Source organism: Saimiri boliviensis, chromosome X, assembly GCF_048565385.1.
Source record: "Saimiri boliviensis isolate mSaiBol1 chromosome X, mSaiBol1.pri, whole genome shotgun sequence".
In the NCBI taxonomy this organism is placed as follows: Eukaryota; Metazoa; Chordata; class Mammalia; order Primates; family Cebidae; genus Saimiri; species Saimiri boliviensis.
Window position 1 is genome coordinate 109,370,972 of NC_133470.1, and position 24,013 is coordinate 109,394,984.

Here is a 24,013-nt window from a genome sequence, read left to right on the forward strand (position 1 = left end):
GGACACGGCTGGCTGTCAAGTAAAGCATATGAATTTCTCAGACTGTTTGTATTAGATTAAAAAGTAGCTAAGATATTGAAGAAAAATATTGAATTACTAAATATTATAAACTTTGTCAGATAGCAATATGTTTATTAATATATCAATAACAAAATATATATTAATATAAGCAAGTTAAAATTATTTTTTAACATTTTACTGTTAGTAGATGCTGCTTAGCTTGAATAAGACCATTAACATGTAGAGTCACCTACTTTATAATGGATATCTAATTGATTTAAATTTAAAATTTTTATGGTTACAAAAGCAGAAAATATTTGCAAAGATATATTATTGAACATGAAATTAAAGCTTTCATATATATATATATATATATATATACACACACACACACACACACACACACATATATTATCTTTAGAATGCAAGGACTGGTTTGTCACAATGAACATTAGGACTGTCCAAGGCTTCCTGAGTAAAATTCCAGTTATAAAAAGTTCTTTCTTTCTAACATCAGAGTTCATCTTTGGCTAGTTCAACATTGTTGATACAGTTTATATTGGAAGAAAGGATTGCAAACCTATAATTCATCTTTAATGCTATTAATGCAGAAATACCTTTTAAAAATGCTCTGGTGTGTTTCTAGGTCTTTGTAAATTTCTCTTTTCAAATAAATTGATAGTACATAATATATAATCATTCAATTATGTTAAAATATTTCCCTCACAATCTAAAATTCACAAGTATGTCTGACTCTACTTTTCCTTATTGGCAGCTTAGTTAAGAAAGCTTGAAATTTTTCAGAAGCGTCCATATGGTGACTTCAGAATTTTTAATGATTTATCTCATTCATACGGTTAAAAATATCTGTCAGGTAAATCAACCAATAGATAGAATGCTATCTTCCAAAGTGATCCAAGAGTAAGGTTTTTTTTGTTTGTTTGTTTGTTTGTTTGTTTCAAAAAAAGTAAAATTTCTCCATGTAATTTGAGCCAGAACAGCAAGGCTTGTCTTGAAATCCACTGAATTTCCATATGGTAGAGTTGAATATAATATTATACTTATATTTTTAAAAAATTTAAATAAGGTGACTCAGAGATCTGCATCTGATTTTATTGATAACATTTATGGTTCTTGACAAAATTCCTTTCAGGCTTGTTGCAAAAGCTTTTGTTGCCAATGCTTGTCTCTGTAAAAAGCAGTGTGTGACAACGACGTAAGATGATGTTTTTTTTTTTCACTGAAGTAGCAAAAGCAGATGTATTGCCAGTCATTGTAGAAGCTCCATCTGTGCAAAAAGTTAGATTTTTTTTTTCTTAGTCAAATATTTATTTGGCAAAATAACTTTTTTCCATTTCTAAACATCATCAGCCCTTGCAACATCCAAAAGGGATGACTCAAAAAACACAATTTCTCTTTTCAAATGTGTCAGTATTCCCATCGTGAACAAAAACAAGCTGTTGGCTACATTGGGAGGTGTCTATTGTTTTATCTAGTTACACACTGAAAGTGAATGTTGAGGATGCCCATTCTTTGATGACCTTCTTCAAAAACATGTCACAACATTTGAGCAAAAAACTACTTCTAAGTTTTTCCGCTGTTCTGTTCACAAACCACCTTGATCTCTTCCAGTGCACATAGCTGTGCTATAACCTTTGTAATACTGTGCAAGGAGAACCCGTGAGCAATCTCATGGCAGGTCTAAAACCTGCTACAATTTTAAAATAATAATGAACAGAAATGATATTTTAAAACTGAAATGTTGATAGAGACAGGAGGCAGCCCAGTGCCTAGGCAGATAGAGACGGGTCCCTGATGACACCCCACCTTCCAGACAAAAAACAGCCTGAATGCTAAAAGATCAGACTGCTCGCTGGTCCCAGGTGAAACCCAAGACCCAGAGTGAGACCTTTGGTTCCTTTTTGTCTGGCCTTTCTTGATTGATTATTTCTGAATAATGCCTTTTATCCAATCGAATGTTGCCTTTTCCAATACTACCTATGGCCTGCTGCTCCCCTCTTCTGAGCCATTAAAGGTCCAGGCTCACCCAAATTGGGAGGACATTCCTGCCTTAGGGTAGGGTGACAACACCCGCATCCCCTCTTAGCAGAAAGCTCTATCATCACTCAATAAAACTCCTCACCTTGTTCCCTCTTTCATTGTCAGCATGTGCTCATTCTTCTTGGATACAGTACAAGAGCTTGAGGCTCACCAAGTGCGGGTACCCAGAAAGGCTCTCACACTGGCCTTTGGCCCTCACCAGTGGAAGGCAGGTGAGCCAGGGGCCTACTGAGCTGCTAACATACCACTGTCTATCAGGATGTGGATGGTGGACTTAAAATTGTGAATTGGCACAGGAGCACCCCCTCTGGGACCTCAGGGTCATGAGCATCCTTGCCTGGGCACCACCACATTCCCTTCAAAGTGACATGCGTGGTCTGGCTGTGGGCCCTACCAGATCCTGCACTGGCTCGCTCACAAGCTCCCTCCTTGCAAGGGACTGATCATGGCAGGCAAAGTAGACAGGGTGAACCTGCTTTGAGTCGAGAAAAGGGGCTGAGAGAAAAATCCTGCATCATTTTGGGGACTCATCTGGGATACCTGAATGGTGTGTAAATGTGGACCTAGTCTCTTCACTTTTTTCTGAGGTTTCTTCTCAGACTTTCTTTTGAATGCAGATAAAGCACTGAACCTCTGACTAGCCTGTTGAAAGCAAATGGCACAGTTACAGAGGACAAGAAGCAGCCCTGTCACCGCTCTCTCTTTAGAGTGAAAGAAATGTTGGCTTTGTTTCCTGTCATGAAGGTCTAGCCATGTTTGTAGGACTAGAATAAGGTTTTGAAGAAAATGAAGGCATCTGGCTGAGGCCACGCCTTGATGTTGCTGAAAAGCAAGCCCCTAGACTGGCTCTGTCCCCAACCACCTCTTAGGACACTAGCCAAGACCCCCAAAATTTTCTGGTATTTTTCTTTCTTTTTTCATGGTTTGAAATGGCTCCTACCACTTTTATAATGTTAAGGGTGTTGCTGCAAACTGCAGACATATTACTAGGTACAGTGTGCATTCAGCCCAGCCATCAGATGTGCAATGCAAAGCAACCGGGTTTCCATCTGGCAAGGAAGCTACAATGATTAAGAGTTTTTCTCCTGTTAAAGGAATCCATTTACATAAAGCAAAAGGCTTTTTCCCCAATGTAAATTTCCTTGTAGGTCAATCACTTGCATGATAAAAGCTTGTGTCTGATTTTCCACAATTTCTGTGCTTTCTGTACAGGAGGAAAGACTCAGGACAGTCTTAGAAGATTTGAGGCTCAGTATGTGCTTCTGGATCTGGGAGTTAGAATCCCTGAGTTCATCGTTTTCTTTCATCACTTTGTCCAGCAAACATAGGAGCAACTGATCCAATTAATTCATTGCTTCTCTATGTTTGGTCAAAGGTGTTTTGTATAGAGTCATTAAACTCCTTGCCTCTCACAGCAGTGAATCAGCATTATCAAATGCATTTATTTAGCATAAATCTCTAAACAGTTATGCCAAGGACTATCAGTGTTCTCTCTACTATTAGACGTAGAGTTCTTAGCATTTCTACGTCTAATCATATTAAGCAGCCAACTCCAGAAACCCCAAACCAACTAAAGAAATTCATCTTTAAAATTCTATTCCTCTAGAACCACTCCTGGTACCAAAATCTGTATTAGACAGGGTTCCCTAAAGGGAAAGAACTAATAGGATAGATAAATATATGAAGGGGAGTTAATTAGGAGAATTGACACATGTTCACAAGGTGGAGTTCCACAATATACAATCTGCAAGCCAAGGACCAGGAAGCCGTCCAAGTCTCAAAATCTCAAAAGTAGAGAAGCTGACAGTAGTGTTTAGTCTGTGTCTGAAGGTCTGAGAGCCCCTGGCAAATCACTAATGAAAGTCTGAGAGTCCAGAAGCTGAAGAACTTAGAGTCTGGTGTTCAAGGGTAGGAAGTATCCAGAATGGGAGAATTATGGAGGCCAGAAGGGTCAACTAGTCTTTCTTTCCATGCCTGCTTTTATGCTAGCAGCTGATTAGATGGCACCCATCCAGACTGAGGGTAGGTCTGCCAGTCTAGTGACTCAAATGGTAATCTCTTTTGGCTACACCCTCACAGACACATACATTTAGAAATAATACTTTGCATCCTTCAACTAAATAAAGTTGACACTGAATATTAACCATCACACCCTCCCCCACATTTACGCTTTTTTTTTTTTTCTCTTTTCTCCATTATGCCAGGAGTTCACACATGCAAATACACGGAGATTTTCTATGAGAGAGTATTTTTTTTTTTCTTTTGGAAAGCATCTTACTAGGCCAGTTCTCCAACTCTCCCTTTTCTCTCTCTTGTTTGAGGAGGACCCAGATTCACACCTCCACTTTAGCATTTGGCTTATTATAAGGAGGCAGAAAGGAGCAGCCCTGCTGGCTGCAAATTTGGCCAGGGCCACCTGGGATTTAATTTAAGTGAATCTGTTCACTCCCCAAGGCACTTTTTTGTTCTAAACTCAATTCTAAGCCTCAGGTTGCAGCCCTAGAAAGAAAAGCTGTGTTGGCTCTCAGAATGGCCAGCCAGATCCCACACTCACTCACTCATGTATTCTCTCCTGCAAGTGGCTGAGCAAAGCAGGCTGAGTAGACGGGGTGCCCCTGCTGCAAGTCTGGCAAAGGTGCTAAAAGAAAAATTCTGTATCAATGGTATGAAAAAATATAGACTATTTCTATTGGTGACAAAAATCACAAGATCTATTAACAATACTGTGGCTTAGTGCCTACATTTACAAGAAAGAAAAGAATATGGAATACCTAAAATTTACCCCTGGGTCTATTGGGGCAGTCTGTGGATTCCAGCTCAAGGAGCCTCAATTAAAAGGGTTATCTACAGACGGAACTATTACTTATAATTACACCTGTTTACACACAGTGTCTTCAATTTTCTGCAGGTGAATTATAACATTACAGTTATTCATGTGATTTTTTTTTCTACTTTCCTTAGTGAGTTTAAGCATGAAGCAAATTAGCTTTCTGTTCTCTTATTTTATCTTGTTTCACTATTTCTCTCCAAGAATATTTTCAGATAGAGGGATAAATAGGAAATTTAAAATCTCCTTCCATATTCAGACTTAGCATCTAACCAAAACACATTTAAAGACCTTTTAAGACCACTATAAAATGGATGAATTAGACAAACCATGAGCTTGAGATTGGAAGTAGTGAGAAAGAGTCAGGTGATTAAAAAAGTGATATATGAAGTGTAAGTAATGATGCAAAACAGAAATGGTGGGAAAAAATTAACTCCTTCACAGTTTTCTCACAATAAAATTATATTCTATTGTTTTAACTAGGCTGAATTTTGAGACTATTAAAGTTATCCTAACTCAAATGTAAATATAATATTTTCTAAATCAAAAAATTCCTTGTGCAATCTCTTTGATTAATCGTTTTTCTCATCTATAAAATAGGAATAATATCTACATGAGGGGACTTTTAAAAGTTCATGAAAATGTTATAAGGCATACCTTAAAAATAACTTTTATTTCCCCACATAAGCTTTATCAATTTCAAGACACTTTTGTAACTAATGATACCAGCCATTTAGTCCATTTCTAAAGGATTGGTGATCCTGGAAATTTAACCATGTCAATACAGTGTTTGTTATATTATTAACTGAGGAAATATAGATGTCCTTTAAGGATTTTATTAAGATTAGGAAACAAAAAGAAACCAGAATAATCCAAATCAGAGCTGCATGATGGATACCTAATTATTTTCCCATTGGAATTCTCACAAAATTGCTCTTATTTTATGAGAGGAATGATCAAGAGCGCTGTTGTGGAGAAAAACCCTCATAACGTTTTTGGGGGTCTTTTTGCTAAAGCTTTAGCTAACTTTCTCAAAACCCTCTCTTATTAAGCAGATATTATCATTCTTTGGCCCTCCAGAAAGCCAACAGCAAAATGCCTTGAGCATTTCAAGAAAATTTTTGTCATAGGGCTTGCTCCTGACTTGTCTGCTTTTTCTTTGACTGGACCACTTCCACCTCTTGGTAGCCATTGCTTTGATTGTGCTTTGTCTTCAGGATCCTTCTGGTAAACCTGTATTTTATCTCCTGTTGGGATTTTTCAAAGAACTACTTCAGGCTCTTATTCTCATTTGCTTAAAATTTCCATGGAAAGCTTTGCTCTTGTCTGTAGATGACCAAAGTCCAATGGCTTTGATACCCATGAGGTGAGAAATCTACTCAATTTTAATTTGTTAGAATTGTGTCTGCTGAACCAACTGAGCAGCCTATGGTGTTGTCTACTGCTTCTGCTGTTTGTTGTCAGTCCTCTTAAATTAGGGCATGAAGAATATTCTTTTCCTCGAAAATTGGTATGGACAGTCAGCTGCTGTGGGCTTCATCTTAAACATTGTTTCATCCCTTCTTAAAATGAGTTATTCATTTGAAAACTGCTGATTTCTTTAGGGAGATGTCCCCATAAACTCTTCATAAAGAATCACTGATTTCACCATCATTCCTTCCAAGCTTCACCACAAATTTCACGCTTTTTCTTGCTTCTATATTAGCAGAATCCATGTTGCTCTGATAGGAACTCTTTTTATACTGATGTATTTTCCTTCTTAGTGCCTCAAACTAGATCCTGTTCAGACATGTTATAACAAGTTAGTAAAAGTTTATTTTGCTTCAAAAATTTGAAATTATGCAGTTTTTCATAGTTCACATTTTCCATGAACTTTTCTGAAAGCTTAATGGCAGTGGATTTAAGAGAGAATGAAAGAAGGGTAATTTGAGGCCCTAAGGATAGCCTAGTTTCAAGAAACGTTGCTGCAGGTGGGAAGCAAAAAATAAGACAATAACTAAAAAATGAGCACAAAATAGCTTCTTGTTTGTTGTTAAGATTGTAGAACTAAGAGTATGCTCATATGTCAGTGTGAATGCAGTAGGAAGTAAACCAATGTACAATGAAGGAGAAAGGGAAGAATTGTTGGAGCATTATTCTTCAGTAGGCACAAAAGAAAATCTAGTGCATACATGGAGGTTCCGGATATAAACAGGCACATGGTTAGCTCATCTATATAAACAGGGAATATAAGGAATAGAGGCTAATTTGGTAGATAGATTTGGTAATGGGAGACTGCAGAAATTTGTTTTTTAAAACATTTTGGTATGGAAACTTTCAAACACATAAAAAAATAAAAAAAGATTACATCATTTTGCCAATCTTGTTACATAAAAAAACACACTTTTTTGCTAGGCTACTATAATTTAAAAACTAGATATCATGTTTCACTCATAAATTTTTCAGTGGTTATTCTAATAGATAATTATGAATGGGACTTTTTCTTTGAACATAACTATATCATTTTCATGAAAAATTTTAAAATCATTATATAATATCATTCAAATTTCATTCCATCTTCAAATTTGACCAATTGTCTCAAGACTGTCTATTTACATTTGATTGTATAAATAATGATCAAAACAAGGTCCACATGTGCCATTTAGTTAATATACTTCTTTAATCTATTTTAATATATAGCATCTTCTTTTTTAATACCACTTTTTTTGTTGAAGAATCCAGGCTATTCATGCTCCAAAATTTTCTATATTCTGTATTTTTGCATTTCCATTCTTGTGATACTATTCAATATGTTCCTCTTGCTTATGTGTTTTCTTTACACTAATAGTTGAATATGGATGATAGATTAATTCACATTTTATTGTGTTCCTTTGGCAAGAATGCTTAGTAGGTTTTGTTACATACTTTTCACCAAATTAAACCATAATGTCTTATCGTTTCACCTCTATCTATTCCAAAATTGTTAATAATATTACGTGGTGTCAATCTTCTCCTCTCATTATAAATACTAACTTTTCACCCAATAGATTAACACTCACTAATATTCATTGCTGAGATCCATTATTTCATTTAAAATTGCAAAATTGATATTTTCCAATTCTAATATTCTTTCTGTATTTGTTAGCTGGAATTCCTCCATATGATAGAAATGATAGACATAACTTTCTATCATTAATTATTTCATTACCTTTTTCTCATAGTAAAGCCAGAGTAAATGCTTATTTTTCTTTACCAAATTTTCAAAGTAATGATTTGGTGCTTAGCAGCTTCTAATGCTTATCTATGAGATTTCTCTTTGAAGAATCATTATAAACACTTAGAATTTTAAAGGAAAGTTCATGTGCTTTAACATATTGTAGACATTAATTTTTTATGCTCCAATTGTCTAATATTTAGGCAAAGACAGAGTCCTTTTAAATTGGCTTCTGTGTTCTTTTGAATTAATATCATTACTATTTTAAGTTTTGTTCTATTTTAAGTAACAAATAATAATTGTATATATTTTTGGAATAAAACGTGATATTTTGACATATGTATACCTTGTGAAATAATCTATTTGATAGTTTCCTTGCCTCCTGACACAATGATATCACCCAGACTCATGATGTGCTCTTCCTGCTTCAGACATGGCAAAGACCATGTAAAAGACTTCTAGGTCCCTTTAGTGAGAAATGGTATGTAGAAATCACATTCTAGGCAAAAAGGATGCTAATTATTATTGGGTTTTCATTGCTTGTAGGATATCTCAGTCAACACAGGTAGAATGTTTTGTAATTTTACAAAAACAAAATATAAATAGTGAATTCTTCTATTTTCTCTTAACAATTAATAGTATGGGACTTGCTTCTCTGCTTTGATTTTATATTTTTATCTTTTTTTCTCTTACACCAAGAATATCTACCCTATGATATTAACATAACTAATTATGTGACTTGTTATACAATATATTAATAATAAATCCAAAGTAACAACACTGACATTTATATTAATAACAAGGTTACAAAATATACCTGAAGATTTTCTTGCCATTCTTAGACTATATGCCACTAAAACATACAGAAAAAAAAAATAGCCCGTTTTAAATTCGTTTAAGCAATTCTTCTATTTATGATTATAAGTATCTTAATATACAGTTATAATAATTTGTTTCACTTTGTTTTCAGTTCTTAAGGTTTGCATTTTCCTCTTTCTAATTTGTTATTACAATTATGTAAAACATTTACAGGGTCCCAAACGCAAAATTACAAAGAAAGCATATTCACATATTCACTTTATGTTTTCCCTCCACCATAAAAATCATGTATTAGTTATGATCTAACTGCTCCATTCTTTTCTTTTTAATAAACAATATTTTGCCACTTGCTTTTTTCACATATTGTAATCTAAGTATCATTCCATAACATAATGTGGAAACCTTCTTCATTTGCCTTTTTAAAGATTCAAGGTATTTCATTGCATGAATTTATTATAATTTGTTTGACCTTATCCTTATTTGGGAACATATGGATTATTTCCATGCCTTTGCCATTAAAAATGGTGTTATAATCAACGTGCTTATTCGTATGTCTTTTAGTGTTTTTTGCTTGAGTAATTTTGGGAAGGATTTCTAGAAGCGCATTTGCTGGCTCCAATGATGAATGCAGATATGTTTTGCTAGTTACTGCCAAATTTTCCCCATAAGGATTTCCAGCATTTTGCCTTCATAATAACAATATACAAGATTGTATATCTCAAATAAAATACATTTTCCAGACCGGGTGCGGTGGCTCACGCCTATAATCCCAGCACTATGGGAGGCCGAGACGGGCAGATCACCTGAGGTCGGGAGTCTGAGACCAGCCTGACCAACATGGAGAAACCCCATCTCTACTAAAAATACAAAATTAGCCAGGCGTGGTGGCACATGCCTGTAATCCCAGCTACTTGGGAGGCTGAGGCAGGAGAATCGCATAAACCCAGGAGGCCGAGGTTGTGGTGAGCTGAGATTGTGCCATTGCATTCCAGCCTGGGCAGCAAGAACAAAACTCCATCTCAAAAAACAAAAACAAAAACAAAGCAAAAACAAACAAAAAAAAAACCACATTGTCAAACATTTAGTACTTTTGGTAAACTGATACATGTTAATAAATTGTAATCAATGTAATTATTTTTGCCTTTCTCACAGTTAAAATCCTACTTGAGAGTTTTTCACAAGTTTCAGCACCATTTTTTATTTTTTCTAGTATCTGTCTGTTCACATCTTTTGCTAGTTTTTCTGTTAAGATGTTGCTAATATCAATTTGGAAGAAATCTTTATATACACAAATTTTAGTTCTTTGTCTCTAAGGCCAGAATTGTCAATAGGCCTTTTGTTTGTATTTTATAATTGTATATGATATTTTTACCATGTAAACTTTTAAAAAACTGTATATAGAACAATGTTTCATTATCTTCATTTATTATTTCTGGATTTGGGGGTCATCATCTGAAAGGTAACTACACCTTCCTGCGATAAAGAAATTGACCCATGTTTTCTTCTAATACTTACATATTTTTATGTTTTACTTATAGATCTCTGATACATTTGGAATTTATACTGGTGCATCATATGAAGACTATACCTAATTTTATATTATTCTATATGACTATCTGGCTTTTAAAAATATCACTTACTAAATTATCCCTGTTTTCTCTACATATTGGAGATTTTGTCTTCATCATTTATTGAATTTCCATGTGAGCTTGAGTCAATTGGGGAAGTTAAAGTTTTCAATCTGTTCGAAGGTTTATTAGGGTTAGCCCACTCTCATTATTCTTTATTACGGATTTTTATATCATTCTTTCTCATTCACTCTTTCAAATAAACTTCAACATCACTTGTCAAGGTTATGTTATTTTGAATTGTTTCACATTAAAATATATTTTTTCTTTTGATTATTTCAATTTTCTTAGTGAAACAGAATGAAAGATCATTAACTAACAGTAAAGATGGAAGAGATGTTGGGATTTGAGGATGGAAAAGGTATAAAGTAGCTCTCTAGAAGAGAGGAGAGCTGTCATTATATGACATCATTAAGGGCTCATTTTAGGTTTGTATTCTTGTGTTTAAAGGGAGATCAGTCTATGGAGTTGTGTGTTTTCCTCCAGTCACATTCAGCTGCACTGTACTGATGATCAATAAATAGGTAATTGCGTTTAGTTTGGCCAATTTTGTTTAGGAAAGGCAAAGAGCAAAAGCTGAATTGTAAATAAAAATAATGATTATAATAATTAACCATGGAGTTTAATTTTATAAGGAAAGAGACAGGATGCCAAAGGAAGAAAGGGCATATCAATAAATTTTATTGCTAGTTTTTATGTATTAGAGAAAATTAGCTCATGTTATTAGTATGAATTATAATAACTAAACATTTGTACCATTTGTTTAGCACTTAATGTGTTCCTGACACTGAGAGTTGCTATATGTGCATTATGTATTGCTTAGTTATTTGAGGTAAATAATAAGAAGCCAAGAGACACCTATGAAAAATCCATACCTCCCATCATGTTTAATGGTGAAAGACTGAATGCATTTCTTCCAAAACTGAGAACAAGAAGAGCATATCTGCTTTTGTCACTTCAGTGTTTTATTGGAGGTTCTATCAAGGGCAAGTAGGCAAATCAAGGAAATAAAAGTCATGTAAATTAGAAAGTAAGAAAAAAAATATATTTGCAGATGAAATGATCTTATATGTTCTGAGGAATACCTGAAAAAACTATTAATACAAATAAATGAGTTCAGTGAGATTGCTGGATATAAGGTCAATATACCAAATTAATTGTATTCCTAAATAGTAGGAATGAAAAATCTGAAAGTGCAACTGATAGCCACCTCCCCCTCCATTTTCTAGTAATTGACCCCTTGCCTAGAATCTTAGTTTTTAACTCTGTACTCTGTACCTGTTTCTTTTCTTCGTGTACTTGATGGGTTTTACTTACTTATTTGGCTTGTTTGCTTGCTCACATACACACACACACACACACACCCCACACACACACACACAAAAACAGTAAAGATGATAGTTGTTGGTGCTTCTTGTTTCGATGGTAAAAATATATTCTGTTCAATAGTAGAGCATTAAACTGAGAGTTCCTATGGAATCCAAATTGTATATTTTTATTTGATTTCTTTACTTAATTTTCTTAATAATTGCCACTTTTTAATTGCCAATTGAGAATAAATTAGCATGGCTGGAAGATCTCCTGAACAGCTGCACAGCTGGATGGGCATATGTTTGAGATCTTATAATAGCCTCTCATTTCTTTTTTTTAATCACAAATACTTGTGCTCAGAGAAACACTTATTAGCAAGGAATATTGAGTATATAAGAAAATGTCTTCTGTTAAAATAATCTTCTTAGCTGTTTTCTTTACCTGTCATGCTGAACTTCCATCAATAATTTTAACTTAAAATTTGTTTCTGAAAATTCCAGCATTTTAATGATTTTATTTATAATTGACAAAATAATTGGACATGTTCATGGGGTACCATATATTTTTATACCTGTATACATTGTGTAATGACTATATAAAGGTAATTAGAATATATATCACCTCAAATATTTATCATGTTTTTGTGGTGAGAAGATTCAAAATTCTCCTGTAGCTATTTTGAAATACGTATTTTTGTTAACTGCAGTCACCTTACTGTACAAGAGAACACTAGGACCTGTTTCTGCTGTCTAACTGTAACTTTGTACCTGTTGACTGACCTCTCCCCATTTCTCCCTGCCCCTACCATCTCCAGCTTCCAGAAACCACTATTTTATCCTCTATCTCTTTAAAATCAACATTTTAAGATTCTACATATGAGTGGACTCATGTGGTATTTGTCTTTCTATACTTGGTTTATTTCAGATAAAATAATGTCCTATAGATTAATACATGTTGGCACAAATGAAAGAATTCCATTCTTTTTATGACTAAAGAGTATTCCATTGTGTATATATTACACATTTTAAAATCTATTCATCTGTTGCATGACACTTAGGTTGATTTCATAACTTTACTATTGTGAATATTGCTACAAAAAATGGGAATGCAAATATCTCTTTGACATACTGATTTTAATTTACTTTGGATAAAACGTTGATAAAAAAATTGAAGACACACAGATTGAATGATATTTTGTGTTTTTGAATTTCAAAAATTAATGTAATATTAATGTCTATATTACCCCAAATAGTTGATAGATCAATGTAATCACTATCAAAATAATAATGACATTTTTTGCAGACATAGCAACATCAAATCTATAGTTTTTATGGAACCAAAAAGAACCCAAATAGCTAATGCAATTCTGAGCAAAAAGAATAAAGCTTAAGGCATCTTATTACCTGACTTCAAAATATACTACAAAGCTATACTAACCAAGACACCATGGTACTCACATATAAATATACACATCAACCAATAGAACAGAATAGAGAAACCAGAAATAGATCCACACATATACAGGCAATTGAATTTTTGACAAAGGAACCAAGAACATTTGTTAGAGAAAGAACAATCTCTTCAATAGATGGTGCTGGGAAAACTGGATATCCAAATGCAGAGCAAAACTAGACTCCTATCTCTCACCACACATAGAAATCAATTCAAAATAGATTAAGAACTTACATTTAAGGTCCTAAACTATGAAATTATTAGAAGAAAACATGGTGGAAACATTTCAGGACATTGGTATAGGCAGGAATTTTTTGGATAAGGCTTCAAAAGTACAGGCAACAAAAGCAAAAGTAGACAAATGGAATTACATCAAACTAAGAAGCTTCTGTATGGCAAAGGAAACAACAAACTGGAAAGAAAACTTACAGAAAAAGAGAAAATATTCACAAACTGTGTCTTGAGAAGAGGTTAATATCCAGAATACATAAGGAACTCAAACAACTCAATAGCAAATAAACACGTGTAATCTGACTAAAAATAAGGAAAAACTCTGGATCTAAATAAACACGTCCTGAAGAAAAACATTCAAATAGCCAACAGATATATGAGAAAATGCCCATCTTCACTAATCATCAGAGAAATGCAAATCAAAAATCACAATGAATTAACACTTCACCACAGTTAGAATGGCTATTATCAAAAAGATGAAAAAATAATAATAACAGATACTGGTGTGAATAAATAAAAAGCTACTCTTACACACTGTTGGTGAAAATGTAAATTAGTACAGCTATTAAGGACAAAAGTATTAAGGTTCTTCAAAAATTAATAGTATAACTACAATATGATACAAAGTTTCCTTATTTTTCCTCCTTGTTTCATATTTCCTCCATATAGTGGATACATTGTTCTCCCCTATAATTTTCCTGTTCTCTATGATTATATCAAACAGGTTTTTTATGGGAGATGCTTGGTTAGATAATTTCCTGTGCCTGTCTGGCTTTGCACATTTCTGTGTGAAATTAGCATTGTAATAATAATTGGCGGGTTTTCAAGGCTATTTTCCAATCTTACGGTTAACTTTAGAGTCACAGAAAACAGACAATATTTGTAGAGGCTTATTTAGGTTGATTTGTATCCTAGAAACATTTTTCCCACTCATCCCATTTTCTCTCCCAATTCCCCAATCATTTCAGATTGAAATAAATCAAATTTTCTCTACTTAATCAAAAATCTGATCCAGAATGTAAGTAGACTAATGCTCTCTTGCCCTCCACTATTACCAGTTAAATATACCTGGTTCTAAATGGATTGTACCACTTGTTATAAAATAATAATATCCAGAAAGCCTTGGTACTGTGAATAATTAGTCTATGACTTTGAGCTAGCCATATTCTCCCTCTAATTTTCCTTCTATTACTCTACAAAGTAATAGAACATTCTAAAATCCATATAATTTACAAGATGCTTCTAGGATCTAAGAATTTGTGCTCTATTACCTTTCCTTTTTTAAGATCCTGAAAAGCACCCTGAATGTGCTTTATTTTTCCATGAGTTTTAACTTTTTTTTTTTTTTTGCAGTATCAGTAACAGAGATCTACCTCTATTACTGATAATGTGAAAATTGTTAACCCAGTAATAGTCACTGATTTTTAACCAAGTCTACAAAGACTGGCTAGATCAAATATTTACTTTTGTTTCCTAAGGAAGCAATTATCATTAGTTTAATAGGTATGGGAGTTCACTGTGTTCTATATATCAGTACCCAATGTTTTCCTCTAATTTCCAGCAGTCTTTTCAAAATTACTCAGTACTTAATAAACAACTATTACACTAGGCAATTTTCTAGGTGATAGAAACACAAAGTTCAATAATAATAATTTTATGCCAATGGTTTTCAATTGCAGATTATTTTGCAGTCTCCTAAGGGAGATTTGACAATGTCTACAGACATTTTTGGTTGTCACAACTCAGCAGGTGGATGCTACAGGCATATAGTGTGTAAAGGCAAGGAGATACTGCAAATATCCAACAATGCATAGGAAAGTACTCCGCAAAAGAAAGTTATTCAGCCTAAAATCCCAATAGAGCAGAGCTTGAGAAATGGTGATCTATCCCATTAAGAATACATCTATGCAATTCCCCCATTACATTGTAAATGTTTGAGGAAAATATACTGCAATGCATATTAAAAGAGAGTATGCACCTACGTTTAAAGGTTGTACTATAGGAAAGAAGGTACGTGTCTAAGAGTCAACATAAAATATATGGAAACCATCATTCTCAGCAAACTGACACAAGAACAGAAAATCCAACACCACATTTTCTCACTCATAGGTGGGTGTTGAACAATGAAAACACATGGACACAGGGAGGGGAGCATCACACACTGGTGTCTGTTAGGGGGAAATAGGGGAGGCGCAGCAGGGGGTAGGGAGTTGGGGAGGGCTAACATGGGGAGAAATGCCAGATATAGGTGTTGGGGATGAATGCAGCAAACCAGATTGCCATGTATGTACCTAATGCAACAATCCTGCATGTTCTTCACATGTACCCCAAAACCTAAAATGCAATAAAATAAAAAATAAATAAAAATAAATGGAAAAATACAAGTTCAAGGTAGATGTAGTAAATAATATGCAAGTTCAGCACAAAATCAAAGAGCAACTAAGTGAAATTAAAATAAAAGTACTATGATGGAATAAATTATTCCCATAGCTATGTGCAGTGGTATGGAGAGTTGTATGTACACGTTCCCAGTTCAAAGTTTAGACCTCCTAAAGTGGAAATCCTGAAGCTATATCTTTATATATAGACCTCAGAAATTTGGTATATTTGTATTATTTGTCCTACTGAGCAATAGCCACTATATTTCAACAACTCCACTGAAGTTTAATTGAAATATAATAAATATCACATATATAAAGAGTACAGTCTAAGTTATGACATAAAGTACACTGTCATGAACTAACGAATACAATAAAGATAATAAACGTATTTACCCCCAAAATTTTTATATACTTTTGTAATTTTTTTGGTCCCATTTTTTCTCCCTTTCCCCAGTGAGCATTGGTTTGAGTTCAATGATATACATTATGTTGCATTTTTTTAGAGTTTTATACAAGTGGAATCAATTTTACCCAGAATAATTATTTTGAGATTTATTTATGTGTCTGCATTTAACACTAGTTTATTATTTTTACTGCTTTGAAGTATTCCATTATAGGTATATACCTCAGTTAATCCATTTACATATTGATGTGTATTTAGGTTACTTTTGCTTTTTGCTATTATGAATAAAGCTCTTATGAATATTTATGTAGAAGTGCTTGTAAGGATATATGCTTCCTTTTCTCATGGAAGTGAAATGGTTGGGACAAATGATATATTAATGTGTAAATATTTAAGAAACTGTCAAACTGCATTCAAATGTGATTATACCCCCTTTATATTTCTGCAATGTATTAGAGTTTCAGTTGTTCCATATCTTCACCAAAACTTAATATGATTAGTCTTTAAATTTTATTCATTCTAATTCATTTGTTTTGGTATCACATTGTGAATTCAATTTGTACTTCCTAGAGAGTTAAGCATGATTGTCAGTATTTTATATGCTGAAGCTAAATCTCCTTTGATAAAGTGTATGTTCAAATATTTAGCTCATTTCTATATTAGAGATACTTATTTTTCTTATTACAGGTTGAATATTCTAATCTAAAAATCGGAAGCCCAAAACGCTACAAAATCTGAAAACTTTTGAGCAATGACATGACAATCAAAAGAAATGTACATTGGAGCATTTTGGATTTCATATTTTTGGATTATGGATGCTGAACCAGTATAATGCAAATATTTCACGTCTGGAAAAAAAAACAGATTTGGAACACTTCTGTTCTAAAGCATTTCTGATAAGACATACTCAACCTATATTGAGATTTGAGATTTTAAAAAAATGTTCTTTATATAAGACCTTTTAAGAAATATTAATTGTAATATTTTCTCTGAGTCTGTGGGTTTTCTTAACATTATCTAAACAGTGTCTCTTAGAAACAAATGGTTTAAATTTTGATAATGTTACATTGGGTTTTGGGTATCATATCCATGAAATAGTTGCCTAACCCAGGGTCACAAATTTGCTTCAAAGTTTTCATTTAGTCGTTTTACATGTCAAGGTTTTACATTTGAATCTAGGATCAATTTTGAGTTAATTTACAAATATGTTGTAGGCATGGATAAAAATTTATTATTTTGCATTTGGGTACCCAATTTTCCTAGCACATTTTATTGAAAAGACTATGTATCATTTTTCTACTAAATTGCCTTTGTATACTTGTCAGAAATCAGTTGTTAATAGAAGAAAAGATTCTGGAATAATTGCAGAGTTTGAATAACCAGAAATCCATCTCTTAACCTAGACAACAATTGCACTGGCAGACTCTGTCTGATGTAACAATCTTGGAGCTCTGGAGTCAATTCAAAGGCATGCAACTTACAGATGAAGGTTTAGTCTGTAAATTAGAGTTAATTTCAGTCAATTTTAGCTATTACATTAGTAGCTCACAGACATCCACCACCAGCAGCCCTGTAGTAGACAACTATTCATGTGTTCCTGGAGTACCATGCATTCAGCTTCCAGAGTCAGAATGGGAAATATGGATGCTGCACTCCCAATGAATGAGATCTCTGTTCTGATTGCTGATTGCTGCTTCTGATTGCAGAAGTGCAGACACAGAGGTGAGCAGCCATTATCGTAACACTCATCAACTTTGTTGCAACTTCTTTCTCTCTGGCAGAAGTAATTATCCTCCCTCCCTGAATTCATTCTTTCTTTTTTTTTCTCCTATTGTCAACTAGACATTTAAGAACTGGGACAGTCAAATGCACCCACATGTGTGAAAAATTTAGAAAGTTACCACACATGCTCAAGAAAAGGCACAAGATCAGAAAATACCTGAAAATACCTGAAGTTTACACCTCAGATTTATACAGACTACAATAATTTTAAAAATAAATAAAACCCTCAGGAAGAGGGAAAACCTGAATTCCGATGTTCCCACACTGTAATATTCAAATGGGCATCATTGACAAAAAATCACAAGGCATACAGAGAAATGGGAAAATGTGGCCCAAAGAAAAAGAAATTAAAAATCAAGAAAACATTGCTAATACAAACCTGATACAGACTTACTAAACAAGTACTTTAAATACCTGTATTGAAAATAATCAATGAACTAAAGAAGACATAGAGAAAGTAAAGAAAATAATGTATTAACAAAATAGAAATGCCAATAAAGAGAGAAAACAGTAAAAGAAACCAAAAAATATGGAATTAAAGAGTACAAAAACTGGAATAAAAAAATTCACTAGAGGGACTAATAAACAGATTTAAGCAGGCAAAAGAATCAGTACAATTGAAGATGGAATAATTGAAATTATCAAGTCCGAAAAAAAGAGAGAAATAAAAATTGAATAAATGTGAACAGAGTCTAAGGGACCTGTGTGACACCATCAAGCAGACAAAAATATACATTGTTGTAGTTTCAAAGGAAAAAATAAAAAAGAGGAGCAGAGATATTATTTTTTTTAAATGGACAAAAATGGATAAAATTTGATGAAATATTTGACTGTAAACATCAGATATGCTCACAAAATCCCAAGTAAAATGAATTTAAAGATATTCCCATTGGAACACATTTATAATCCAATTATCAAAAGACAAAAGAAATAGAGTCTTGAAAGCAGCGAGGGAGAAATGTATCATCACAGATAAGTGATTCTCAATTAATTTAGCAACAGACTTCTCATCAGAAATTTTGAAGACTAGAAGGAAGTAGGCAGATACATTCAAAGCACTAAAAAAGTCATCAACTGAGAATCCTATATCTGGCAAAGCTGTCCTTTGAAAAGGACAGAAACTCAAACTTTCCAGACTAAAAAAAAAAAAGTGCTGTGGGACATTGTTATCACTGGACCTATCCTACAAGAAATACAAGAGCGTCTCCTTTAATGAAAGAACTATAGTTAAAAACTCAAAGATTTATAATGAAATAGAGATCCTGGTTAAAAAAAAAAAAATACATGGGCAGGTGGCATTATCAAGATGGCTGGCTAGAATCCCCTAACACTCATCCCCTTTCACAAAGGTAGCCAGAACAATGAATAAACCATTATGTTTAAATGAAAATAGCTGAGAGACAGTGCTGGACTGCATGAGAGAAGTAACAGAAATCCTGATGAACACAGAAACTCAGGATGGCCACATAGAGAATAGAGGAAAAAGCTTCTGCCACTCCAAACCCCAACTGGAATCAGCTTGGAACCAAGTAAAAGTAGGCCCCTGCATCCCAGGAAATGGTGTCTAATTATAAATTCTAGAATTATAAAAACTGTGGTTTATAATTACACTTTTTATTTTTACATGATTTAAGAAACTAATGCATTAAAATTATTAGCCAATGTTTTTAGACACATGATGCTTAAGGATATAATTTCATAACATAAACTAAAGGGGGTAGGACATAGCTTCATAGAAGCATACTCTTTATATGTTATTGAAATTAAGCTTACGCCTTGGACTGATACAGTCTACAATAACTTAAAAACAAATAGATAAACGAAACCTTGGAGAAGAGAGAAACCCTAATTTCCAAAGTTACTACATTATAAAAATTCACATTAGAGTGTTTTCATTTTAGTATGTAAACTAATTTCCATGGTAACCATAAAGGAAATACCTATATGATATACATACAAGGAAATGAGAAGAAAATTAAATGTTTTACTACAAAAAAATCAACTAAACACAAAAGAAAATAACAAAACAATTTTTGTAATCAAAAAAATTTTTTGGAGAGCACACATCCCTACCAGGGAATCTGAAAATCAAGGCCACAGCAGGTGGCCTTGACCCTATTCAGAGCTAGAAAAAATGTAAGGAGTTGCATGGAATATAAAAGTAGAAGCAGCAGCAGGCAGTGCCTTGTAGGCAATACCAGTCTCCAGCATAAACTGAGGGAAGGCATTCCTGACTACACTGAGGGAAGGTAGTGAGACTATATCTCACAGGGCCCTCGGAGAAGTCAGTCAATAAGCTCGGTGGGTGCTTGTAGGGTGAAATAAGGTCCCAGATGAATTTTGTGATATAATCTCAAGTGGGGACAAACTCCCTTAAACAGAGCCTGGGTTGGGGTGGTGATCAGAATGTGTGCTGCAGAGACAAGTACAGGAGATTGGTGCCCAGCCTCACTATCAGATGGGGAGGGGTGTGGCCTAAAAGCCATAGTTGCTGTCTCTGCAAGAAAGCTTATGGCCTGGGGCAAGTGTAAGTCCTGTACACAGGCTGCCTAATCTAAACCCGGCACTGTTAGTGGGGCACTGCAGGAGTGAGATTGGTCTTGTAAATTGCATGGAAGCTGAGTGAAGCTTACTGCTGCCCACTAATTCCCATTCAATTTGTGAACTCTTCTGCACAGCAGAGGCAATTATACTCCCTTCTGAAACATTACCTCAGGGACCTGAGAAACACCTCCCATCTTCACAGGTGCTGCAGCCTGGCCCAACCAAGGAGGATATAAGCTCAGACCCACATAAACCTCCTTCCATCTGGTGGCATTTATCTACCCTTCATAGCTAAACACAAAAGGCATACACTTTTTGGAGCTTTATGGCTCTGCCCATTGCCTGAGAAACCAGAATACTTCCCCTGGGCAACTTAGGGAAAGCTCATATCCCACAGCTACTAACAAAGCTGCTGCTCTCTTGCAAGAACCAACTCCAAGCTGAAGGCCAACCAACACATGCCATTTAAACACCTTTCAGTAGAATAACACTGGCCTACAAAGGACAAAATGTCTGTGTGGTCTCAGCTAACACCACTGTCTGCAACACTCTGGAAAAACAGAGGTCCTGAGTCTGTCCACATGACAAGTTCACTACCAGTGTAACCAGCATTCAAGAAAGCCATCACAGGAAGCCTATCTACAACTAAGGAATGTTACACAGCCTATGTTATTACCCTACTGTGTCCATCAGAGCAGGTATTAGTACCCATTGCTGGCAGATTTGAAGAAAGGTCACATAACAGAATTATTTGCAGACATTCTCCAGAACCATCCAAGAATCTGATAGACCTACAAGGTGGATAGACCCACAAGGTGGATAGACCCACAAGAGCAAGAGCAATCACTGAAGTACAAATCTCAGGAGGTCCTATTTCTAGGGGAAGGAGAAGAACACCATATCAAGGGAAGATCCCGTGGGACAAAATAATTTGAATGGCAGGCCTTGAGTCCCAGATCTTTCTGTTGGTGGGAAGTTAGTCACAGCAGAAACAAAATTGCACTGCTATGTGCAGTAGGGAAAGTCTGCACCCTTACTCCAGTAGCCAGAAAATTTAGGCAAAAATAAATTGAAATTAACTATATTAATTTAGTATTAATTTAATTAAATTAAATTAATCCACATTGAAAAGGAAAAAGGAAAAGTAGTTCTTTTCCTTAAGTTTCCACATAAATTCCTTAGGTTTCCACAAAAAAAGTTAGAAAAAAGAATTAGAATTCAGCAGTGGTAATATGCAAAGTCAACCTGCAAAAATCAGTTATATTTCTATACACTAATAATGCGCAATCCAAAAAGGAAATTAGGAAAACAATCTCATTTACCATAGCATCATAAATAATAAAATACTTAGGGAGCAATTTAATCAAGGAAGCATAACAAAATCATACAATAAAATTATAAAACATTGCTGAAAAAAGGTGAAGACATACATAAAAAAGAGACATCTTATGTTTACGAATTGTAAGGCTTAAAATCATTAAGATGTAAGATGTTGATACTACCCAAAGTGATCTAGATTCAATACAATCTCTATCCAAAACCCAACATTTTTTTTTTTGCTGAAAAAATCCCCTTTACGCCAAAGTTTATATGGAATCTCAAAGTACCTTGAATAGACAAAACAATGTTGAAGAAAAGACACAAGTTAGAGAATTCACACTTTCTGATTTCAAAACTTAGTATAAAACTACAGTAATCAAAACAATATGGTACTAGACTAAAAACAGACAAATAGAATAAAACAGAAAGCCCAGAAATAAACTATTGTATATATGGTCAAATGAATTTCAAGAAGGGTGTTCAGACCATTCAGTGAAGAAAGAACTGTCTTTTCAACAAATGATTTTAGGAAAACCAGATGCCTACATGAGAAATAATGACATTGGAAACTTACCCTACACAAAATACATTTTTCTATTTTGTTAATGCAAAAATTAACTCAAAACAATGAAAGAACTAAACTTAAGAACTGATACTGTTAGACTCTTAAAAGAAAACGTAGGGACAATGCTTCATGACATTGTATTTGGCAGCAATATTTTGGATATGACACCAGAGGCACACGAAACAGAAGGAAAAACAGATAATTTAGGCTACGTTAAAATAAAATGACAAACCTATCATGCATCAAAGGATGCAACCAACACAGTGAAAAGGCAACCGAGGGAGTCAGTAAAAATGTTTGGAAATTACATATCTGATAAGAAACTAAGATTTAGAATGTATGGAGAACACTTAAAATGTAACAACAACAAAACTAATAATGTGATTTAAAAATAAGCAGAGCTTGAATATACATTTCTGTGCAAAATTATAAAAGTGGCCAATAAGCATATGAATAGATACTAACATCACTAATTATTAGGGCAATGCAAATCAAAACTATAAGGTAATATTACCTCACACCATGCTATTAGGATGGCTAGTATTATTAAAAAAGAAAAAGAAAAAGAAAAAAGAAAAGAAAAAAAAGAAAATTGTGTTGATGAGGATGTGGAGAAAATGGAACCCCGTGCACTGTTAGTGTGAATGTAAAATGGTACTACCACTGTGGAAAACAGTATGGTGATTCCTCAAAAAATTAAGATATAATCACCCCAGGAACCACAAATTCTACTACTGGGTATATACCACAAATAATTGAAAGCTGTGTCTTGAAGATATATTTGTATGCCCATGTGCATAGCAGCATAATTCACAAAAGCCCAGAGGTGAAATAACTCAAGTATTCATGAACTGAGTATTGGATAAGGAAAATGTGATCTCTACATACAATGAAATATTAATCAGTCTTTAAAATGTATGATTTTCTGCCATGGGCTACAACATGGAAGACCCTTGAGGACACTAGGCTAAATAAACTAAATAAGTCAGTCACAAAAAGACAAATATTTTAATACCAGTAATTTGAGGTAACTAGAGTAGTCAAATTTCTACAGAGAAAATAGAATCGTGGTGGCCAAAAAGTAGTGGTGGGAGGAGAAAATAGGAGTTATTTGGCTTATTGCTTAATGGATATAAAGTTTCAACATTGCAAGATTAATAAAGTCCTGAAGCTACATGGTGGTGATGGTTGCACAACAGTGTGAATGTACTTAATAGTGTACATTAAAGTATATGTAAAAGTGTATTTAAAATATACACTGAACTGTACAGTTAATATGGTAAGGAGGTGCATTTTATGATACGTGTACTTTAACATTTTATGAAAAAATTTAATAACCATTTATTTATATGTGTGTCTATATCTGAATTATCTTTTCTCTTCCATTAATGTATTTGTTTATCCTGTCTTGACTGCTGAATCATATAATAATTCTTTTAATCGGATATGTTAACCCTTCAAATTTTTTCTTCTTTTTTCAAAATAATTTTGGCTAT

The 24,013-nt window shown here is 34.0% G+C and overlaps 1 long non-coding RNA gene across 1 annotated transcript in view; it reads right to left on the minus strand.

The window, feature by feature from the left end:
- The window catches only part of LOC141582672 (uncharacterized), a 570,647-nt gene extending 547,118 nt beyond the window's left edge, over positions 1-23,529 (minus strand). Inside the window, exon 1 of the long non-coding RNA XR_012515554.1 lies at positions 23,511-23,529. This is a non-coding gene — a long non-coding RNA (uncharacterized LOC141582672). The remainder of the gene's footprint in view (positions 1-23,510) is intronic.
- Positions 23,530-24,013: the final 484 nt, after the last annotated feature.